This window comes from Canis lupus, chromosome 9 (assembly GCF_048164855.1).
Source record: "Canis lupus baileyi chromosome 9, mCanLup2.hap1, whole genome shotgun sequence".
Classification (NCBI taxonomy): domain Eukaryota; kingdom Metazoa; phylum Chordata; class Mammalia; order Carnivora; family Canidae; genus Canis; species Canis lupus.
Window position 1 is genome coordinate 38,616,468 of NC_132846.1, and position 21,898 is coordinate 38,638,365.

At 36.6% G+C, this 21,898-nt stretch overlaps 1 long non-coding RNA gene across 1 annotated transcript; it reads left to right on the top strand.

Moving 5' to 3' along the window:
* The first annotated feature begins 1,009 nt into the window (after window positions 1–1,009).
* On the top strand, window positions 1,010–18,852 carry LOC140639419 (uncharacterized). The gene is made up of 3 exons (XR_012036147.1): window positions 1,010–1,081; window positions 12,668–12,781; window positions 17,958–18,852. It is a non-coding gene; the product is annotated as an uncharacterized lncRNA (long non-coding RNA).
* The last annotated feature ends 3,046 nt before the right edge of the window (window positions 18,853–21,898 follow it).

Genomic DNA, 21,898 nt, shown 5'->3' on the forward strand with positions numbered 1-21,898 from the left:
CCTTCCCCACCCCCAATTTCAATTTTGAGGCATGATCCAATAACGAAAGAATACTAGGTCTGGATTTAGAATATAAGTCTCTAATCAATCTGAATAAGTAGCAGGAAGTTTCCTGATTGAGGTGAGATGATCATGAGGTTCCCTGACAATGGTAGGGGAATGGTGGGGTTCACATAGTGCAGCAGTGGATAGTATGTGAAAGAAAGTAGCACAATTTCATAAGAAGGTAGTTGCCTAGACGAAAGTGTTGTGTATTCATCAGTAGTGATGTCTAAATTGCGTGAAGGACCACTAGGTCAGGTGGGAAACCAAGAACTAGTTCAAAAGAAGCATCAACAAATATTATAGCAGAAGTTATTGCTCTAAGACAAGTTGCCTTTGCAATTGGGTAAAGAATGAGGCCACAGTGATGGGTTTTTGATGGTTTTCATGAGTAAAACCCTTAAGAGTTTGTCCAGTTGGTTCATGCACAAGTAGACAAAAAAGGGCTTTTAGTACTTAGGGATGTCTAGAGAAGGAGGCTGTTAAGATTTTTTAGGTTCTGGAAGATCTACTTACACTTGGGCTCCCAGAGTAGAGGGTCTCTTACTGAGGACTAGGCAACTAATAAAGAGGTATTTCAATCCCAGGAATATTTGGCCCCCACTGGTTACAATATCCAGTTAAACCTAGAAATCCTCTCAATTGTTGTTTTGCAAAATTTGGATATTCTCTGATCTTATTAGGAGAGGGTGATTTTCCACCTGAGATGGGTCATACCTGAAATAACAGATGGAATTTTGATATAATTTATCTTTTGAAACTTTGTCTTTTTTCTACTACAGCGAAGAACAAGCAAATGAAATCCTTTCTAGATTTTTTTTTAATACAAAGCAGGAGATCCATTTACATATCAGCATTGAGTTACAAGGGAAATTTAGATAGCTTCTAAGTCTCAATTGAGGAACTGGGGGAAAATAGGAGGGGCTTCAGTGAATCCCATGACTAAGTATATGTTTGTCCTTTCTAGGTGAGGAGACAAAAGATGTTGATTCTTCTGTTCTAGGAGCACACAAAGTGAAGATCAGTTAACTGCAGTGATGTAAGTAGCTTCAGTTAACTGCAGTGATGTAAGTGGAATTGATGATCGATGTTTATTTGGGTTAGGTATTAGAAATTGAGGGATAATAATTTGGTTGATGGCCCTGAGATCTCAAAAAAAAAAATCAGTTTCCTCATCCCTTTGGTTTGTGACAGAATGGGAATGTTATATGAGCTAGTGGGAAGTCTGAGAATACCTTAAAAATGTTTTGAGTATAGCTGACACACAGTGTTGCAGGTGTACAACACAGTGAATCAGCTTCTCTATACTTTTTGTTCACAAGTGTAGCTCCCATCTGTCACCACACAACATTATTACAGTACCACTGACTTTATCCTTAACCTGTGCCTTTTATTCCTGTGACCTGTTCATCTCATAACTGGAGATCTATATCTTCCACTATCCTTCACCCATTTTGCCCATCCCCCCACCTCCTCCCCTCTGGCAGCCATTGATTTGTTTATAAGTCTGAATCTGCTTTTTTTTGTTTGTTTATTCATTTTTTTAGACTCCACGTGAGTGAAATCCTATGGTATTTCTTTCTCGGTCTTATTTCATTCCACATAATACCCTCTAGGTACACACATGTTGTTGAAAATGGCAAAAATTCATAGTTAAAGCGATATAATATCCATTTTATATGTATACTGTGTCTTCCTTATCCATTCATCTTAAAATGGATGGATTTAGTTTGCTTCCATAACTTGGCTATTATAAACAATGCTGCAATAAACAAAGGGGTGCCTATATCTTTCCGAATTAGTGTTTTCATTTTCTTTGGGTAAATACTCAGGTATAAGGCCTTCAACTGAATGTGTGATCCTTCTTTTCTTCTGGCTTTAAGGAATATTGAAAATTTTAGGTGACAACTCGGTGGGATCTATATGAACTTCAATGGTTTCTTCTGTAATTAGTTATTCTATGTCAATGTAATTTTTAGCTGATAAAGTGAAACTTTTATTTTGGATATGCATCAAATGTAACAGAACAGGCAAAAATATATCCAGAACAGACACAACTTGATTTATAAGTGGGAGAGTTCTCTCGAACTCTAGAAGTTGGCCCTTTGGTATGCATTTAATAATACAATTCCATTTGCCAAACAGGTCTCACACTACTAAATTTGGTAGATGTGGTATCACTAAGCAGGGAGAAGTGTTTTTCTTTTTCTTTTTCTTTTTTTCTGAGAAGTGTTTTTCAATCAAGGTCTGCGGTGTTAGAGTTAAGAGCCGGGCAACAGAGAATAGTTGCTAACTATTTAGTATCTTTACTCCTAGGAAGAGACTGAATAAAGGTGTTAGGGTTTAATACAGAAAGAGGAGCACTTGTCTCTACTGGGAATTAATAAGGTTGACTATAATCACAGTTAATTCACTTTGAGTGTATTAGGAAATTTTTTTTTTCTTCCTCAGAACACCCTCATTGATCTAAATGGAGGGGTTTTGTTTCATTTTGTTTTTTTCTTTTGTCAGAGAGAACAATATCTTTTTTAGTGTCCCTTTTGTTTATAGTATCTACAAGTGTTCTTGTCAATAGATGGTTGGTTGGAAATTGAGCCATGTGTTAGATCTGCAGGACCAAAAGGTTATTTTGGGTGCTGTCTTATTTTTATTCTAAAGCCCTTTCAAAAGGTTCTCCCAGGTGTTGTATGTAAAGCACCATGCTGACCATAATATAAATAAGCAAATATAAAATGAACAATACATCATCTCTGTTTTGTAGGACTTTAATATCTAAATAGATGCATTCTAAAGCTTAATTTGGGTTCAAATTTCTTTATTGAGCTTTTATAAATTCAAGGAAATACAGAGTAGATAGATTTGAACCTTGCTGGATTTTAAGCCATTCCAGTAAGCTTAAAAGGTGGGCAGGCCCAGTGATCAGAAATCAAACCACACATTTAATATAAACAAACATGTAATTCATATAAAACTACCTTAGTGGGACCATAATGTGCGCATGCTCAAATGCATCAGTGTTCTTTATTTTTTTTAACAAGGTACCTCATGCCTTGGCCTTCCTTTATTTCAGTGGTTCACATCCAGAGGTGATTTGCTTCCCAGAGGATATTTGGCAGTTTCTGGAAACAGTTTTGGTTATGCCGAATGTGAGTGGGGGTAGGGGTTGCTAGTGACACCTGGAAGGTAGAGGCCAGGGATTCTGTAATGCATAGGACACCCTCTTCCCAACAAATGAATTTTCCAGCCCAAAACATCGATAGTGCCGAGGTTAAAAAGCCTTCTTTATATAGAAAAGGTGATGGAATTCTGGAAACAAATCCCTCAATACCTATTTGCTGTCTATTTTTCAATGCCCAGAGGATAGTTTGTGTGTTATTCTCATCTCATGCAATTTAGAATGGCGGCTGGGCCGGGTGGGCTAGAAGGATCAGGGCGGTATGGGGTGGGAAGATGGAGATGACTTTAGCACTAATTTATTAACAGAGTGATTTAATTCTTTGAAATGGAGAAGAGCTACTCAGTAAGACCCAGGTTACCATGGTAGCACATGGCTTCAATCACTCATGATTAATTTCTAGCAATTAGAATGAAGGGTGAGCCTTCTCTTAAATCTCTTGTCAAGACGAAGAGGAACAGCATCAAGTGAATCATTTTAAGAAACAGAGTCTGACACAGTCAATTTTAAAACCTTTGGAATTTGTTTTAATCTCATGCCTGGATCAGAAATGGCAGCACTGTGACTGTACAGTATGAGAGCCCCCTTTCCATATGCTGATGATAAAATGGTCACTGCTGGCATCGCCGGACCATCTGCTCCTGGAATTTCAGACTGTTAAGGTGAAATTGGCTTAGAGTCGCATCAAGGATACTAGAGACTATTTTTTCCTTTTTCATTCTATGAATGTGTTCTTCATGTTTATTGTTAGCTGCTGAAAGAGTAGAAAATATTTATGCTAAATATTCAATGCCTATTTGCTGTCTATATTTGTAACAGATTGTTGAACGCTAGTGTGTGTTTACATCTTTGGTGCAATGGGTAAGGTTATTTCCATTTTAAGATATTTTATTTGTTGTTCCAATTTTGCAACAACTCCAGAAATAAAACACCCACAGTCCACAACACCAATATCTCTTTAATCAAATGTATCCATTTTTAATATTCCAGTCCAGTGTTTTTTATACAAATACATTGTGGTGTACAATTTGGTGTTATTCTTTGGCACCTACTTCTTATAAGAAATTATTCTGTTTTTCCTTAGTTTTTATAATTATTACTTTACCCCTGAGGTTGTTCTGAAGCAGATTTTCTAAATTCTTTTTTTAAAAAAGATTTTATTTATTTATTCACAAGAGACACACACAGAGAGAGAGAGAGAGAGAGAGAGAGAAAGAGAGGCAGAGACACAGGCAGAGGGAGAAGCAGGCTCCATGCAGGGAGCCTGACATGAGACTTGATCCCAGGACCCCGGGATCATGCCCTGGGCCAAAGGTAGGCTCTAAACTGCTGAGCCACCCAGGGATCCCCTGATTTTCTAAATGCTTCAGGAGAAATGAAATCTTGGTCTGAGAACATACTCTTTGCTACAAGTTTTGCTAACTGGTTCCTCTCTCCTGAGTGAGGGCAGACCCATTCTGGTGCTGTATCCTGTAGTACCTCTTACCCCTGCACATTCTACCAATATCATCTATGGGGACCAGAGAAAATGGTTTTTGTTAAACATACTTTATATAAGCTCTATAGTTTCTTAGAAACAAATATGTACTGAATATTCTGTAGCAGGCCCTCTGCTCTTCTTTTTTAAAATATTTTATTTATTTATTCATGAGAGACTCAGAGAGAGACAGAGAGGCAGAGACACAGGCAGAGGGAGAAGCAGGCTCCAGGCAGGGAACCTGACATGGGACTCGATCCTGGGTCTCCAGAATCACGCCCTGGACTAAAGGTGGCGCTAAACCACTGAGCCACCTGGACAAGAAGTAAACAACAGAGGAGTGCATGATTCCAACTGTTTTCCTCACACATCAGTGTGATAATGTTAGGAGTCGGGGAGATAAGCAGTGTGCTTTGGGACAATGCAAGAGGAGCACCTAACAGGAGATGGTTAGAAGATTGAAGGAGCAATCCTTCACCTTGTTCTCAGAAGCTGGAAAAGGTCATAGTAACTATGGGTCTGAACCTTCAGGACCTGCCCTCACTTTTCACTCTATTCTAATTATACCATTGGCAAATAGAATGTATTTGGGGTTTTCCTTTTGTTACATTCCTGCCACTTGCAAAATTGCTCCTTCAGTTTCTCATCATCCCAAGTCCTTAGAAAAGGCCAGAGATTTAGTGTTCTCATTATAGAAAGGTTTCTGATAAAGAACATGGCCTAACATTTTGATGATTAAATGTAATGAACTTATTGGAGATTCACAAGTAACAAAATATTGTTAATTCAAACTTTATTAGTTTATTTTTTTAAAGATTTTATTTATTTGAGAGAGAGCATAGAGGGAGAGTAAGAAGGAGAAGCAGACTCCCCACTGAGCAGAGAGCCTGATGCGGAGCTCAGTGTGGGGCCAGTCCTAGGACCCTGGGATCATGACCTGAGCAGAAGGCAGACACTTAACTGACTGAACCACTCAGGCGCCCTGCATACTCAACTCTAAGTGTGCAGCTGAAAGGGCCATAAACAGAACAGGTCTTATGGAAATCCTCCAAAGACTGGAGTATTATAAATATTTAGAATTCTTGGTTTTTCTGTCATTAAAGTGTATCCATAAGACTCTAGAGCAGATGTGTCTGGTGCCCCAGGTATAGTCCTTCAATCGCTTGTGATTTCAGCCACAGCATCTGTTTATATTAACTTCATGCTAACAGCATCCCATCTTGGGCACTTGGTGCACTTTCATGCTTGCTGCTGCATAGCCTTCTTGAAGTCTACTTCTCCTCCCCTGTCTTATTCTCCCTGCATCCTCACTTTTCTTTTCTGAGATCAACTCTCTCTATAACCACTCCCCTTGCCAAAAACCTATGGCACCAAGTTTTAGTCCCAGGCTCTGCTTTCAGAAGGAACACAAACCAAGATGGCTTTCAACCTGGAATTTCATTGTTTGCCTACATTTTCCCCCAGATTTTATTTATTCATTTGAGAGAGAGAGATGAGAGAGAGGTGCAGAGGGAGAGGGAGAAGTAGATTCCCCACTAAGTAGAAAGCCCGATAGGGGACTCAATCCCAGGACCCAGAGATCATGACCTGAGCCGGACACAGACACTTAACCATCTGAGCCACCCAGGTGCCCCTGTTTGCCTGCTTGTATGAAAGCAGTGAAATTATAAAATTATTTAATGTGTTTAGGTTCAGAATTTTTCTTAGCTTCAGACTGGCCTTATCAAATTTATCTAATTGTATAAGTTGTTGATATGCTAGACTTGGTACTTAATATAATTCTTAGGAAGAAAAACTGTTATGTTATTTCTTACCATGCCTCACCACAGACTTTTGCTCTCTTAGTTGGAGACAGGGGGCTGATTTTAGCTAGGACTTTCATGAACTAAAATCATCTGGGTTTTTTTTTAAGTGGAAATAGTGAAGTGATGCTCATTAAATTTGACACTTTATAGTAAGTGATTCTCTGCCTGACCAGATGCCCTTCATAAGGCAACTGCACTGTTAGGATTTATGGTAATAGATTCAAGTGAATGTTCACACACCATTCTCTAGGGATAATATGAACTCTGTCTGAAGTTCAAAGGCTATATAATCCTCAATACAAAGTTGGAATTTCTAAGCCTTCTTCCTAATAGGTCTATCTGCCCTTGCTGGTCTTTAAGTAAAAAGGAAACATAAAAAGTTTCTTATGTGGTCATAGTATGTTATTTTTAATCGGGGACATGTTTGAGCCTGAACTCTGTGATGTATAAATGAAATCGCACTTCTTTGCCCTTCACTTCTCTAGAGGGCCCTTTCTTTTTGCATGTTTCCCATATAATTTAATTGCTAGGGGTTCCCAGTTCCACCAGAAGCTCAGGGAAGTTCCACATTAGACTAGTTAGTGTATCTAATCAGTTCTGACATGTTTATATGATACTTTTAAAGTGCTTGGAGACTGTAAAATATTATTGCCTAAGGTCCCATTTAGATGGTTACACTCTAGGCCCTGGAATGACTAAAATTCAGTAGAATTTAACCTGAAGTTTCCATGCCATGCTATTCTATCTATTATGCACCATGAGTTGGAAAGTACTGCACAGCATAACTGAGTATGAGTTAAGGATAGATTTTATTGGGGAGGCGGAATGGAAATTCTTATAAATTAAGAATAAGTAGGAGAAAAAGAAAAGGGAAGTCCCCCTCTACAACCCCCATCCCCACATCATTTCACAGTGAGACATTTGAGTCTAGGACTCAATGGGTGTTGATTTGTACGTCTGTCCCATGAGATGAAGCTTTCTTACTCCAACAATCAATCCTGTGCAAGCAGAATAGCAACCTTGTTGGAGAGTGGATAGACAGCTTGATGTAAGAAGTTTGGGTTTTGAAGTACAGACTTTTACAGTCGACCATAGCTATACAACACCTGGAGACCTTGAGGCCTATGGGAAATTATAATCACCTGTGTGAGAGGAGAAGACCCAGGCCTGCGGAAAGCTGAGTGGCTAGATCCCCTCAGTTTGGAATCAGGGACAATCCAGGTTCTGTTAGCCCTTTGTCCAGGCCATTTAGGGTCTCTTAAAGGGTGACACTTAGACAATTTTGTTTTATCAGGCTTTTCAGGAAAGCTAGATCAAAGAAGAGAAAACGGGTCTGCCTCTAACTGGAAAGGTGTTTTTCCTTACCAAGCAGTGGTTAGGGCACCCATATAGCTAACTAGTTCAGCTTAATCAATCTTGGCAACCACCATGGTGAAAACTGTCATAATTATATTGTCATAACTAGTTTTGTATGGTCCTACTTCAACTAATGTCTGTCTGAAGTCTGTTTTGTCTGTAACTACTAACAGATATTTCAGCTTTTTCTTTTTTTCCTGGTAGTATTTGCATAACCTATCTCTACACCCTTTGCCTTTTAATCTATCTATGCCTTTGTGGGTTTCTTATAAAGAGCATATGGCTTGGTCTTGCTTTTTAAATTCAATATAGCAAGATTTTTTTTTATAATTGGTGTGTTTAGACCATTCACATTTGGAGTAATTATTGACATGTTTGAATTAAAATATACTATATTGCCAGCTGTTTTGCTATTTTCTATTCCATCTGTTTTTTTCTCTCTCTCTTTTTTTGTCCTGTCTTGGGAACTGAGCATTTTTTACAATTCAGCTTTATTAGCTCATATTTTGGCTCTTTTTGAAATTAATTTTAGTGGTTGCCATAGGTTTTATAATACACATTTTAATTAATCTGAGTCTACCTTCTTTTTTTTTAAGATTTTATTTATTTATTCATGACAGACACAGAGAGAGAGAGAGAGAGAGAGAGAGGCAGAAACACAGGTAGAGGGAGAAGCAGGCTCCATGCAGGGAGCTTGATGTGGGACTCGATCCCAGGTCTCCAGGATCATACCCCGGGCTGAAGGCTGCACCAAACCACTGGGTCACTGGGGCTGCCCTGAGTCTACCTTCAAATAATATAATTCCCCTTCAGTTATAAGGAATTTATAACAGTATATTCCCAATTCTTCCCTCTCATTCTTTATGCTATTGTTGTACAGGTATTACTTTTACGTATTTATAACCACACAATACATTGTTACTCTCTCAGGCAGTTATTTTTTAGAGCAATTATATGTTTTAAAAGATTTTTATTTTATGCCATCTCATTCCCCTTATAATGTTCTTCATTTCTTTGTGAAGATCCACTCTTCTGACTGATCCAAGTTCTTTTGCTTGAAGAAATTCTTTTAAAATTTTTCTTAGAGTAAGTCTGTTATCAATAAATTCCTTTAGTCTTTATTTCACTAAGCTTTTATTTATCATTTTTGAAATATATATTTTTGCTGGTCTAGAATCATGAGTTCACAGATTTTTTTTTTCTTTAAAAGCACCTGAAAGAGCCTCCATTGTCTTTTTGATTACATGGTTGCTGACAATAAATGCACTGTAATCCTTATTCCCCTGTAGGAAATATGTTTTTGTTTTATGTTTGCTTTCAAGGTTATCTCTTTGTCTTTGGTTTTTACAAGTTTTTATAGGCGATCTGAGCTTCTTAGATTCCTAGTTTGATGTAATGGCCAAAAATCTTCCAAAATTATGACATATTTCTTCAAATATTTCTCCTGATCTGTTCTCTCTCTGTTCTTTATGGAATTTCAAGTGCATATATGTTTAGATCTTTTGATATTGTTCCACAGCTCTTGACTGTTCTGTTCAGTTTTATTTAAATTTCTTATTTTCCTTTCCCTTTTTTTATTTTAGTATGAGTAGTTTCTAATAACTTCAGTCTCACAGATTCTTTGCTGATTCTTGTCATGAGCCTTCAAAAGGCATTATCTCTGTCAATTTCTTTTTCATTTTTAGTAATTCCATTTGATTCTATCTTAGATCTCATCACCCTGCTTAATATGATATTACATATTATCTTCCTTTTTAGGTAGACCTTTCAACATATTAATTATAGTTACTTTACATTCCTTGTTTGATAGTTTCAAAATTTGTGTCCTATCTGAAGCATGTTTTGATTATTACTTTGTTTCTCTTGCCTTTATATTATGTATCATAATTTTTTGAAAGCTGGACATCTTAAATAAGGAAGTAGATCCTGAGAAAAATGTATTTTATGCCTGAAGATGAGTATACCTTACCTTTTGCTAGACCTTGTGGCTTGTATTAATCTAGACAGTAGTTATTTGGGGTTTGAAGTTTAAATTATTATGGTGATCACAGACTTCACATTTTCTAGTGATACTACTTTGGGTTGAGGGTGTGGGGTGCTTGATACAAGATTGTTTTCTCAGTATCTTCTTACCCTATATGTCTTTCCTTTGTGCTGTGCTCTCTTGATAGCTTTCCATCTGTATTCTGTTGTTATTTTTACTTTTATTTTATTTTTACTAGCCTGCTGGTAGAGAATACAATAGGCAGGTACTTCTCTGGTGCTCTGATTAAGCCTTGTCTCCTGCAATCCTTGTGTCCTTGTATTTCAGGAGCCTTGCCTTCATAAATATTCCTAACTCCCTTTGAGCTCCAGTCCTGGGTCTAGCATGTATTTCTGTCCCTTCTCCAATGGTTGAGATTTTCCTTTTTTCTTCTCTTCTGCTAACTTCAGTGGGCTTCTACCAGTTGCCTATTATAGTTTTTGTTGCCCTTTGCCTTATAGATTAAGTCTTTTGTACCACAGAAGAAATGGGAGAATTGGTCTGGGAGATGTTTAATCAATGGTTAATCAACTAGCACCAGGATAGAAACTGTCTCAGAATTCTTTCACATTTTCTCTTTGTATATTTTATGGTATTCATGGAAAGTAAGCCTACAAGTGAGTGAATGTTAATCCTCTCATGTCTGCTTCATACACTTACTGTTACCTATAACTAGCCTTTAGTGATCCATTTAAAATTTTACCTGAATTTTTCTTCCTGGACTATATGGTGTTTGTACATATCTGCCTCCCAGTGAATAAATACTAAGGTCCTGTTTCTCCTGTACATGTTTTTCTTTCTCCAGTTTTTGCTTAGTTTTATCTGTGACATTAGTTATTTAATGTGATCAACAAGTTGTTTATTAGCAGTTTGTCCAGTTTTTTTTTTTTGAGAGTTTTTTGGTACCCTGTTTATTTCTTTTTTAATAATAAATTTATTTTTTATTGGTGTTCAATTTACCAACATACAGAATAACACCCAGTGCTCATCCCGTCAAGTGCCCCACTCAGTGCCCGTCACCCATTCACCCCCACCCCCCCGCCCTCTTCTCCTTCCATCACCCCTAGTTCGTTTCTCAGAGTTCGGAGTCTTTATGTTCTGTCTCCCTTTCTGATATTTCCCACTTCTTCTTCCTTCCCTTATATTCCCTTTCACTATTATTTATATTCCCCAAATGAATGAGAACATACAATGTTTGTCCTTCTCCGACTGACTTACTTCACTCAGCATAATACCTTCCAGTTCCATCCACGTTGAAGCAAATGGTGGGTATTTGTCATTTCTAATAGCTGAGTAATATTCCATTGTATACATAAACCACATCTTCTTTATCCATTCATCTTTCGATGGTTATAAGTATAGGAGCAATGCTCTCTCCAGCTGTCCATATCTCTGAGTTGAAACTGGAAACACCAATGTCTGTTGGAAAGTTGCACTTAAAGGTTGCCCAAATTCATGTTTTGGAAGACTCAACACAGAAAAGATATTATGCAGTTACTATTATCTAGCATCTGATAAGGGAGGCGCTCAAGTGGCTCAGTCAGTTAAGCATTCAACTCTTGGTTTTGGCTCAGTCATTACCTCAGGATGGTGAGATCAAACCCTGCATCCATCTCTACACTCAGCATGGAGTCTGCTTGGGATTCTCTCTCTTCCTCTCTGTCTGCCCTTTCCTTTTCACTAAATAACTAAATAAAATTCTTTAAAAAATACCAGTAAGGATATTTTAGACATAGATAAGCTTGTTCTAAAATTTGTATGGACTAACAAGAGACTTAGATAAGCTAAAACAATTTTGAAAAAGAATAAAGAAGCAATTACCCTATGCAATGTTAATGCTTACTATATAGTTACATTATTATAGGAAATGTGGTATTGGCAGACAGACACACAGATAAATGAACAGAATAGAGAACTCAGAAATACACCCACACAAATATTCCCAACTTATTACTTATTTTTTACCAACACAAAAAAGCAATTCAATAGAGTATTAGTAGACTTTTTCAACAAATGGTACTGGAGCAATTGAATATCCATTGATGGGGAAAAGAACCTTTTCCTATATGACATACTTCACATAAAAATTAACTCAAAATGCATCATGGACTAAAATATAAAACTAAAAATTTATTTTAAAAAATAATCTTTAGGTCCTAGGACTAGTGAAATAATTTTATATATGACAACAAAGAACAATCCACTAAGGAAAAATTGACAAATTGGACCTCATCAAAGTACGACTTTTTGTTCTATGAAAGAAATGGTGAAGAGGATGAGGAAATAAGGTATAGACTAAAGGAAATGTTTTCAAATCACATATCCAACAAAGATCTTTATATAGGTTATTAAAAGAATTCTCAAAAGTCAACAGTAAGAAAGCAATTCTATTAAGTTGGGTAGAATGCATAAGCAGACATTTCATTTGGGGGCATACAAACAAGTAAGTACATAAAAAGGTGTTGAACATTATCAGCCATTAGGGATATGTAAATTAAAATCACAAGTGTCACTACACACTAAATGCCTAAAATGAAACAGCTCTTAGAATGCCTAAAATAATGAATAATGATACCAAATGATGTCAAATACAAGAATTTGTAGAAACTGGATCAATTATATGTTACCGATGGAAATGTAAAATTGTACAGTTATTGTATAAAATATTTTGGCAGTTTCTTATAAAACTAAATATGCACTTACCATATGACACAAAAATTGTACTTCTGAGCATTTGTCTCAAGTGAAAACTTATGTTCACACTAAACCCTGTATTTGAATGTTCATAGCATCTTTATTCATAATAACCAAATACCAATGGCAAGGAATGGATTATTGATATATGCAACAACTTGGATCAATCTCCAGGAGATTATGCTGAATGAAAAAGCCAGTCTCAAAAGGTAACATATTGTGTGATTCTATTCATATGCCATAGAAATTATAAAATTATGGGAGGTGGAGAACATGTTAGTGATTCCCAGGTTGATAGGAATGGGGGAATGGGAGGTTGGCATGACCTAAAGAATAGCATGACAGAGCGTTATGTGGTGGAACAATTTTGTATCTTAATTTTGGTGGGTGCATACAACCATACATGTGATAAAATTGCACTGATCTATACACAGTGCCTATAGAACTGGCACAATGAGTGCCTGTAGAACTGTTGAAATGTGAATAAAATTGGTGGATTGTGCTATTGTCAGTATCCTGGTTTTGATATTGCACAAAAGGCATGCAAGGTGTTGATAATGTGAGAAGTTAGATTAAGGATACCGAGGATGTCTTTGTACTTTTTTTTTGAAATTTCCTATGAATCTATAATTATTTCAAAGTTAAAACTTTAAAAAAAGACCCATAAAGACTCTTTGGATTATTATTTTGCTTTCCATCTGGTGTCATATATAATCATGAACTAGGTAACCTAAAATTTCATTTGCATTGTAAAGCTACAAAGACTCAAAGATGGGGTAGGTTAAGTTATAGTCTTATGACACATCTTACATCAAGGAAAATTCTATGAATAATCAAGAAATATAGGAAATTCAAAAGAAATATTCCTGAAGGGCTAATTGTTAGATTTGACTACTTTAGCCAAAAGCAGTCTTTAATGATAGCTAAATACATCTATTTTGAAATCTAGCTCTGGGATTATAAATGTGTTAGATACTTTGTAAACTAAGAAGCTGCCTAGAATTCATAGGGGGGAAAGGGACTGGTTGAAAAAACAAAGAAGTCAAACATTTAAAAATATGTTGATAATTCATAAAAAGTAGATAAGATATAATTCCACTTAACTAATATATTCCACTTAGTTTTGTGTTCCTGATAATCTCTAAAATTGTCTCTCCAGATAGACTGAAAATTTATTGAGGGCCTTTCCATAGCTTTTATATATACTCCACATGGACTAAAATACTGACACCCACATTCATTAGGATCTTGCTAAAAAACTGATATATTCATTCATTGCTGAATGTAATTTTCTTAACTATGAAACTATTACTGGTATTCTAGTTGCACAGATAAGAAAACCGAGGCTCAGAGAGTTTAGATACTTTACCCAGTGTCACACAGCTACTAAGCTGATTCAGGATTCAAGCACAAGTCTGATTCAAAAGAGAATGTTCTTTTTACTGTCACATTACCTTTCTTCTTTCACTTCAGAACCCTTTACAGTACTGTTTAGATAGAACATCTAATTGAAAATGATTGAACACTCACAGTGTAGTGTGAGTGTTAGTGCAGGCTAAGGTTCCTTTCCTATTTGTGAAAGGACTAGTGCTGAGCAGTGACTCAGAATCAGCAGGGAAAGGAATACTAAAGGTAAGTGATGATCTTTGTAGGCAAGAGTTTCCACTGTGTTACTGCATGGGTATGACATCAACTTTCTAACTGAACTGTGTGATCAAATTAATCTTTGTGACAGGTTCTCACTAACTGAGGTAACTAAATTGTCATTTCAGCAGGATCACTTACCTGGCAATGTGATGGGCACACTCTTGGTGCCCTAGTACCACCCTTCCCAAGTGTAGACCCATTCATAGGTATCTACACCCCTGACAGTTGGCTATTCCACTGGAATATCTGTTGTATGTATATTTCAGAATAACACTTTTAGTATATGCCTGTTTCTCCCATAAAAAGTGTTGCATATTCATGGCCTTGAATGAAGAATGATTAGTTGAAAAGAACCAAGAAAATAAAACACTGAACTTACACTATTCAATTCAGTAAATATTAAGGGCCTGAATATGTGCCAGGTGCAGTACTATAATTTAAAGTTTGCCAAAGACATTTGTGGATCCTTTACTCAAAGAATTTATTTTCTTCTCACCAAGGTGTTATTTTCTCTCTTCTCCTTCTCATTTTCCTTCAATTCTCCCCCAGGTCCTTCTTTGTGTCTTGTTACAGTCTTGTTTTAAAGTGTATTTTGTTTGATGTAAGTATTGCTACCCCAGCTTTCCTTTCACTTCCATTCGTATAATAAATGTTTTTCCATCCTTTCACTTTCAATCCACACGTGTCTTAGGTCTGAAATGAGTATCTTTTAGGCAGCATATAGATGAGTCTTACTTTTTTTTTTATCCATTCTGTCACTATATATTTTGATTACAGCAATATAATTGATCAGTGTAATAGAGTAATTATTGATAAGTATGTATTTATTGTCATATTGCTACTTGTTTCATGGTTGTTTTTGTAGTTCTCTATTGCTTTTTTCTCTTGTTCTCCACTTATTGCATGCTGGCTTTCTTTAGCGATATGCTTGGGTTCCTTTCTCTTTATTTTTTGCATATCTATTACCAATTTTTGATTTGTGGTTACCTTTTGGTTTATATATAACATGTTATGTATATATAGCAGTCTATATTAAGTTTAAACCTATTTCAGAAGCACTAAATTTTTACTCCCCCATCATGTTTTAAGTTTTGTGGTGTCATACTTTGCATCCTTTTATTTTGTGAATCTCTTGACTGATTTTCATAGATATACTTAATTTTACCGCTTTTGTGCTTCCTGTTTTTTCTTATTTCTGCTTATGGTCTTTTCTTTCCATTCAAAAAATGCCATTTAACATTTTTTTGTAAGGCTGGTTCAGCAGTCATGAATTCCTTTAACTTATTTATCTGTGAAATTCTTTATCTCTCCTTCTGTTTTAAATGATAGCCTTGCTGGATAGAGACTCTTGGTTGCAGATTTTTTTTTTCTTTCAGCACTTTGAATATATCATGCCACTCTCAACTGGTCTGCAGTTTTTGCTGAAAAATCAGCTGATAACTTTCTAGGTGTTTCCTTTGTATGTAACTTTTCTTTTGCTGACTTCAAAATTCTCTTTATCACTACTTTTTGTTGTTTTAATTATTATGTGTCTTGGTATGGATCTCCTTGGGTTGTTTTGTTGGGGATTCTTTGTGCTTCTTGGATCTGAATTTGTGTTTCCTTCCCCAGACTTGGGAAGTTTTCAGGTATTATTTCTTCAAATAAATTTTCTTCCCCCTTTTCTCTCTTTTCTCTTTTTTGAATCCCTATAATGCAAATGTTATTACTTGATGGGGTTCCTGTAGTCTCTGAATCTATGTTCCTTTTTTTATTATTTTTGTCTCTGTTGTTCAGATTGATTGCTTTTCATTACTCCACCTTTTAGGTTGCTGATCCAGTTTTCCATTTCCTCCATTCTGCTATTTATTCCATCTGGTATCTTTTTAATTTTAGTTATTGAGTTCTTCATCTCTGGGTTTTTTTTTTTTTTTTTTTTTTATGTTTTCTCCTTATTGAGGGTTTCACTGAGGTCCTTCACTATTTTTTCAAGTCTGCTAAGTACCTTTATGGCCATTACTTTAAATTTATTGTCAAACATGTTACCTATCCTTGTTTGTTTATGCTCTTGCTGTGATTTCCTTTTATTCTTTCATTTGGGACATGTTATTTGCCTCTTCATTTTGTCTAACTCTCTTTGTCTGTTTCTATGTGTTAGAAAACTCAGCCAAATCACTTACTCTTTAAAGTAGTAGCATTAAGAAGAAGAGGTTTTCTAGTGCCCTTTAGTGCAATGTCCCTTTTTCACCAGAACCTGGCACTTCAGGGATGTCTCCTATATGTTGCATGTGCCTTACTTACTGTTGTAGTTGAGTCGTATTTGCTTCCAGTCCAGTTGTATGCAGTAGCTCCCTTTGCCTTTGTGGATAGGGTTTAGTTCCTGTGTTGTTAGTGAGCAGTCTGGGCCCACCTTGGTTTGAGTTGAGTCAGATCAGGCATCTGCCAGAACAGCAAGGTGGTCTCCCTGGGCCATCCCTTAGAAGCTTTCATTGCTGTGCAGGGTCTGCAGTAAGACCAGAGGTTTTCACTGCCCCCCACCTCACACACACACACACACACACACACCAGCTCCCTGCTGGGGCTTTAGTGGGATTGGTGTGTAGATTGTCTCCCCCTTTCTGGGGCAGGAGTCACTTTGGAGTGGCACTTATACCTCTCAGGGCCACATGCACACTGCCAGACTTGTGGCACTGCTTTGGATGGGCTCTGGCCAAGGCCATATTGGAGGGGTAGGTCCATAGGAAATTGCAGAGGCAGGGAGCAGGGCACCAGCTAGGTCTGTGTAGGTTTGCTACAAGAGGGGGCCTGCAGCTACCTGAGAAAACTCCTGCCCAGGCTGGGATGGACAGGGTATGTTCTCTAGAATGTAGGAGCAGTGTTCATTGTGAGGAAGCTAGGTGGAAGGTGTTCGCACTGTGCTGGTTTCTGCAGGTATCCATTTATCTAGGCTGGCAAGTAGGGGAGGGCAGCCATGTTCACCAACTCTTTATTGTGGAGAAGTGTCCCAAAGATTCTTGCCCCTCCAGCTCATGCCTTGAGATTAATAAATAAATCTTCTTCCCATATATCCCAGAAATTTTTTAAACTGCTGCTTCTATGCTATTTCTCAGTAGGGCTGTTTGTTGTGCTTTTTAAGGGTAAGGACTCAGTTTTCTGTTGCCTCTACCTCTCCTAGAGCCAAGATTGCTGATTTTTAAAGTTCCAGGTGTTAAGCCTCACTGTTTGAAGTTAGGCTTCTCTGGTTTTCAAAGACAAATGTTTTGGCAATTTGTCTTCAAATGTGGGGTCGGTCCTTCATGCCTACGGTATCTGGTATGGGGTCTTCTTCTCTCCCCTCTCTGGGCCTATAATATCCCTCCCTTCTGCAGACAGCCTTAAGGGTCTATTTGGCTCCCTATTATGTCTCTGCTTTTCTTACACTCTTAGTTGTGGCCTCTTCTCTATGTTTAGCTCTGGAGTCTTTTCTGCCAGTCTTTGTGTCATTTTCTGGGTCATTTACATGGATGTGGATGTACTTCGGTGTATCTGTGAGACAAGGTGAGCCTAGAATCTTCCTACTCAGCCATTTTTCCTAGAAGTCTCATATAATCTTCTTTGGTGAAGAGTCTGATCATAATATCTGCCCATAATATGATTGAATTGTTTGTTTTCTTTTGGATTTTTGACAGTTCTTTATATATTTTTGAATATAGCTTCTTATTCAGATATGTGATTTCCAAAAATTACCTTTTAATTCTTTTCAATTTCTTTCTTTTTAAGATTTTATTCATTTATTCATGAGAGACACAGAGACAGAGAAGAGACAGGCAGAGGGAGAAGCAGGCTCACTGCAGGGAACCCAATACAGGACTCCATCTCAGGATCCCCAGATCATGACCTGAGCCAAAGGCAGATGATCAACTACTGAGCCACCCAGGCACTGTCTTTTCAATTTCTTAATGGTGTTTTTCAACTGTTTCATTTTCAAAATGTTGTTGTTGTTGTTTTTACTCTAGTAAGATCCAAACTAAGTGCTTTTATTTTATTGTATCTAAAATGTTATCCTCAAACCCAAGGTCACAAGTGTTTCCCTATGTTCTCATCTAGAATTTATACTTTAAAATTTTATATTTATGCATGTAATCCATTTTGAGGTAATTGTTTAAGGTATGAGTATACATTAAAGGTTTTCCAGATTTTTGTATATTATGTCCAATTGGTCTGGTAAAATTGTTGAAAGCATGATTTTTAATCTTTTCCATTAAGACAAGTATCAATTAAATTACTTTTGTACTTTTGTCAAAAACAAATTGACAATATTTGTGTCTCTATTTTTAGACTGTGTTCTTCTCCATTGATACATGTATTTCTAAACTTTCATCAACACCACACCCACTTGATTGCTGTAAGTTCTTTGTTAACCTTGACATTCATTATAATGAATCATCCCATAATGTTCTTGTTTTCATATTTGTATTAACTATTCTAGTTTCTTTGCTTTTCTGAACAGATTTTAAGTCAGCTTGTTGATGTCTACAAAAGATAAAAACTTTGCGGGGATTTTGATCAGAATTCCATTTGATATATTCTCAAATTGGGGAGAATCATGTATTAATATTGAGACTTCTAATTCATGAATATGATATATTTTTCCATTTCGTTGGAAAATCTTCTATTTCTTTAATGTATAGTATTCAGCATATAAATTGTGTACACATATTATTAGATTTATACCTAAGTAGTTAATTTTATTTGGTGTTTTATTGCCAAATATTAACTTCTATCCACTTGGTAGTATTTAAAATTTATTCCAATTTTCTATTGCAGCTGCATAGGAGTATGACTTTGTATCCTGTATTCTTACTAAATTTACTTATAGATTCTAGGGAGTTTATTGTAGATTCTTTGGAATTTTCCAAGTAGAAAATCATTTATCTAAAAATAAAGAGACTTCTTTTTTCTGTTTTCAATCCATACGCCTTTTGTTTAATTTTCTTGTCTTGTGGCTCTACCAGGACTATCCTTATGGTGTTGAAGATTGCTGAGAACATTCATGCCCTTTCCTGAACTTACTTTTAATTTATACCATATTTTCGGCATTATTGTTATGTATCTTACTTTTATATATGCTCTAAAAATGCAATATATTGTTGCCTTAGATGTCTTTTAAAGCAGTTTAAAATTAGAAAATATTGTTTTTTTTTTTTTTTTTTTTTTTTTTTTTTTTTTTTTTTGAAAATATTGTTTTTATTTTGATGTCCATGTCAACTGTTGTTGAGTGAGTGTTTTTGTAGATCTAAATTCCTACCTGGTATAATTTTCCTGCTAGCTGACAATTTTTCACTGAACTTTTTTTTTTTTTTTAATAAATTTATTTTTTATTGGTGTTCAATTTACCAACATAAAGAAAAACACCCAGTGCTCATCCTGTCAAGTGCCCCCCCGGGGCCCGTCACCCATTCACCCCCACCCCCCGCCCTCCTCCCCTTCCACCACCCCTAGTTCGTTTCCCAGAGTTAAGAGTCTCACTGAACTTTCTTAAAGCACAAATTCTCCACCCCCCTTCTCTTTTTAAAATAGCTTTTACCTGTAGTCATTTTAGAAAGATATTTTTGCTGAATATAGAATTCTCAGTTGATAGTTTTCTTTCAGTACTTTAAAATTGTCACTCCAAATTGTCATTCTTTTTCTGGCATGCCTAGTTTCTGACAATAAGTGCTGTAATTCTAATTTTGTTTCTTTGTGTCTTTTTTTCTCTTCTAGCTGTTGTCAAGATTTTTTCTTAGGCTTTGGTTTCAGTATTTTTTTTTAAAGATATTACTTATTTATTCATAAGAGACACACAGAGAGAGGCAGAGACAAAGGCAGAGGGAGAGGCAGGCTCCCCGCCAAGAGCCCTATGTGGGATTGATCCTAGGACCCCGATATCAAGACCTGAGCCAAAGGCAGACACTCAACCACTGAACCACCTAGGTGCCCCTTTGGTTTCAGTATTTTTAATGTTGATATGTTTAAGTGTGTTTCTCTAGGTGTTTATTGCTTTTGGCCTTCTATGAGCTTCTCCAATTTATGTTCTTTACTACTTTTCAAAACAGTTCTGTGATTATTACTTCAGATTTTTTTTTTTTTTCTCACCTCCCCTTCAGGATTTCAGTTACATGTGTTAGATTTTATTAAATCATTATACAACTCTTGGGTGGCCTCAGCTTTTCTTTTTAACTTTTCTTCATCTTTGTATTTTACTTCAGGTAATTTCTCTTGATCTTTCTTCTAAGTTTACAGATTTTCTCCTTGGCTATGTCAATTCTATTGATGAGTCAATGGAGGTTCTTCATCTCAGTTACGTTATTAGTACTATCATCCCCCTTCTTTTCTCCTCAGGATTTCGGTTTTTAACTTGATCTCATCGTGTCACTGCTTTGATGAAATGCCTCAGATGTTCATGCATTTTTTCACACTATTTCCATTAGAGCCTTTAACATATTAATTATAGTTATTTGAAATTCATTGCCCTATAGTTCCACCATCTGGGTCATCTGGAAGTCTCTTTCTGTAAGTTACTTTGTTTGTTGACAGTGTGTTTCTTTTTCTCCTTTTGTTTATCTCATTTGTAACTGAATGTTGCATATCTGTGTAGAAAGCAGAGACAGAGATGAATAGCCTCATTTCTTCAGCTAGACCATTAGTGTTGGGGGTAGAATCAATTTAATCAGGAGTGTGTGTTTGGGATTTGTTATTGATATTGTTTCCTTCACTGCCTAACTGGATTTTAATGCTTTAGTGTTACCTTGTGCTTAGAGTGGGAGCTTGGATGTCTTTCTCCCTGTTGCTGTTTCACTCTCAGTTTTCAGCCTTTTCTGTGAATATACACCACAGAGTTTCTATGCTTCTGCCACTCCCCCCTTTGTAGACTACTACTGCCTATTTTTTGATGGTAGGGTACTAGAATTCCCTGTTTTCCACATCATGCTTCAGTCATGGATCTTATTTCTTGTGTTTCAGGATTAGGGTTTTCTTGCAATCCTCCCCTGTCTCCTGTGGCATTCAAGCTCTGCCTCATACCTTCAGTGAGAATTCTCTGTCCTTTTTTCGGTGTTAGATCTTTAATGTTGTTATGAGACCATAGGCCTTGGACTGCCTCTGGCTCTTTTCTTAGTGGTAGTTTTTTTTTTTTTTTTTTTTTTTTTTAATTCATTTAACTTTTCCCTTCTTGAATTTTATCACAGGGAAGGTTGAGTTTGCTATGCCTCCACAGTGGCTTAGGTTTTTACTTTTATTTTTTCAGGAATTTCTGAAATTTCTGGGGGGCAGAACTTTGTGCCTTTTCCATAGCAGCTTCTACTGTCCTTATGGAGGTCTTTACGACAAAGGGAGGCTCTCTGCCTCCAGTCTTTCCCATGTGTGCTTAGTGGATTTCCATAGAACAAATTCTGAGTGTCTGCCGCTGTCCTCTATCTTTGACTACCAGAGGTCTTCTGCTCACAATACCTATCATTCAGCCTTTTAACAATTCATTAACATTTTGAGCTGGTGGTTCTTACCTGCTTGTATGGTACCCACAGCTTCTAGTGTTCTGCCACAAGGGAGGCAGCTTTCATACTACGTCTCTTCTTGGAGGAACCTAATTTCCTTGGATTTCAGTCTACTTTTTATTCTTTAACTTTAGTTCTCTTGGCTTCAAGAAAAGTTAAGATTTTGTAATTTAGCCATTTTTAGTGTGT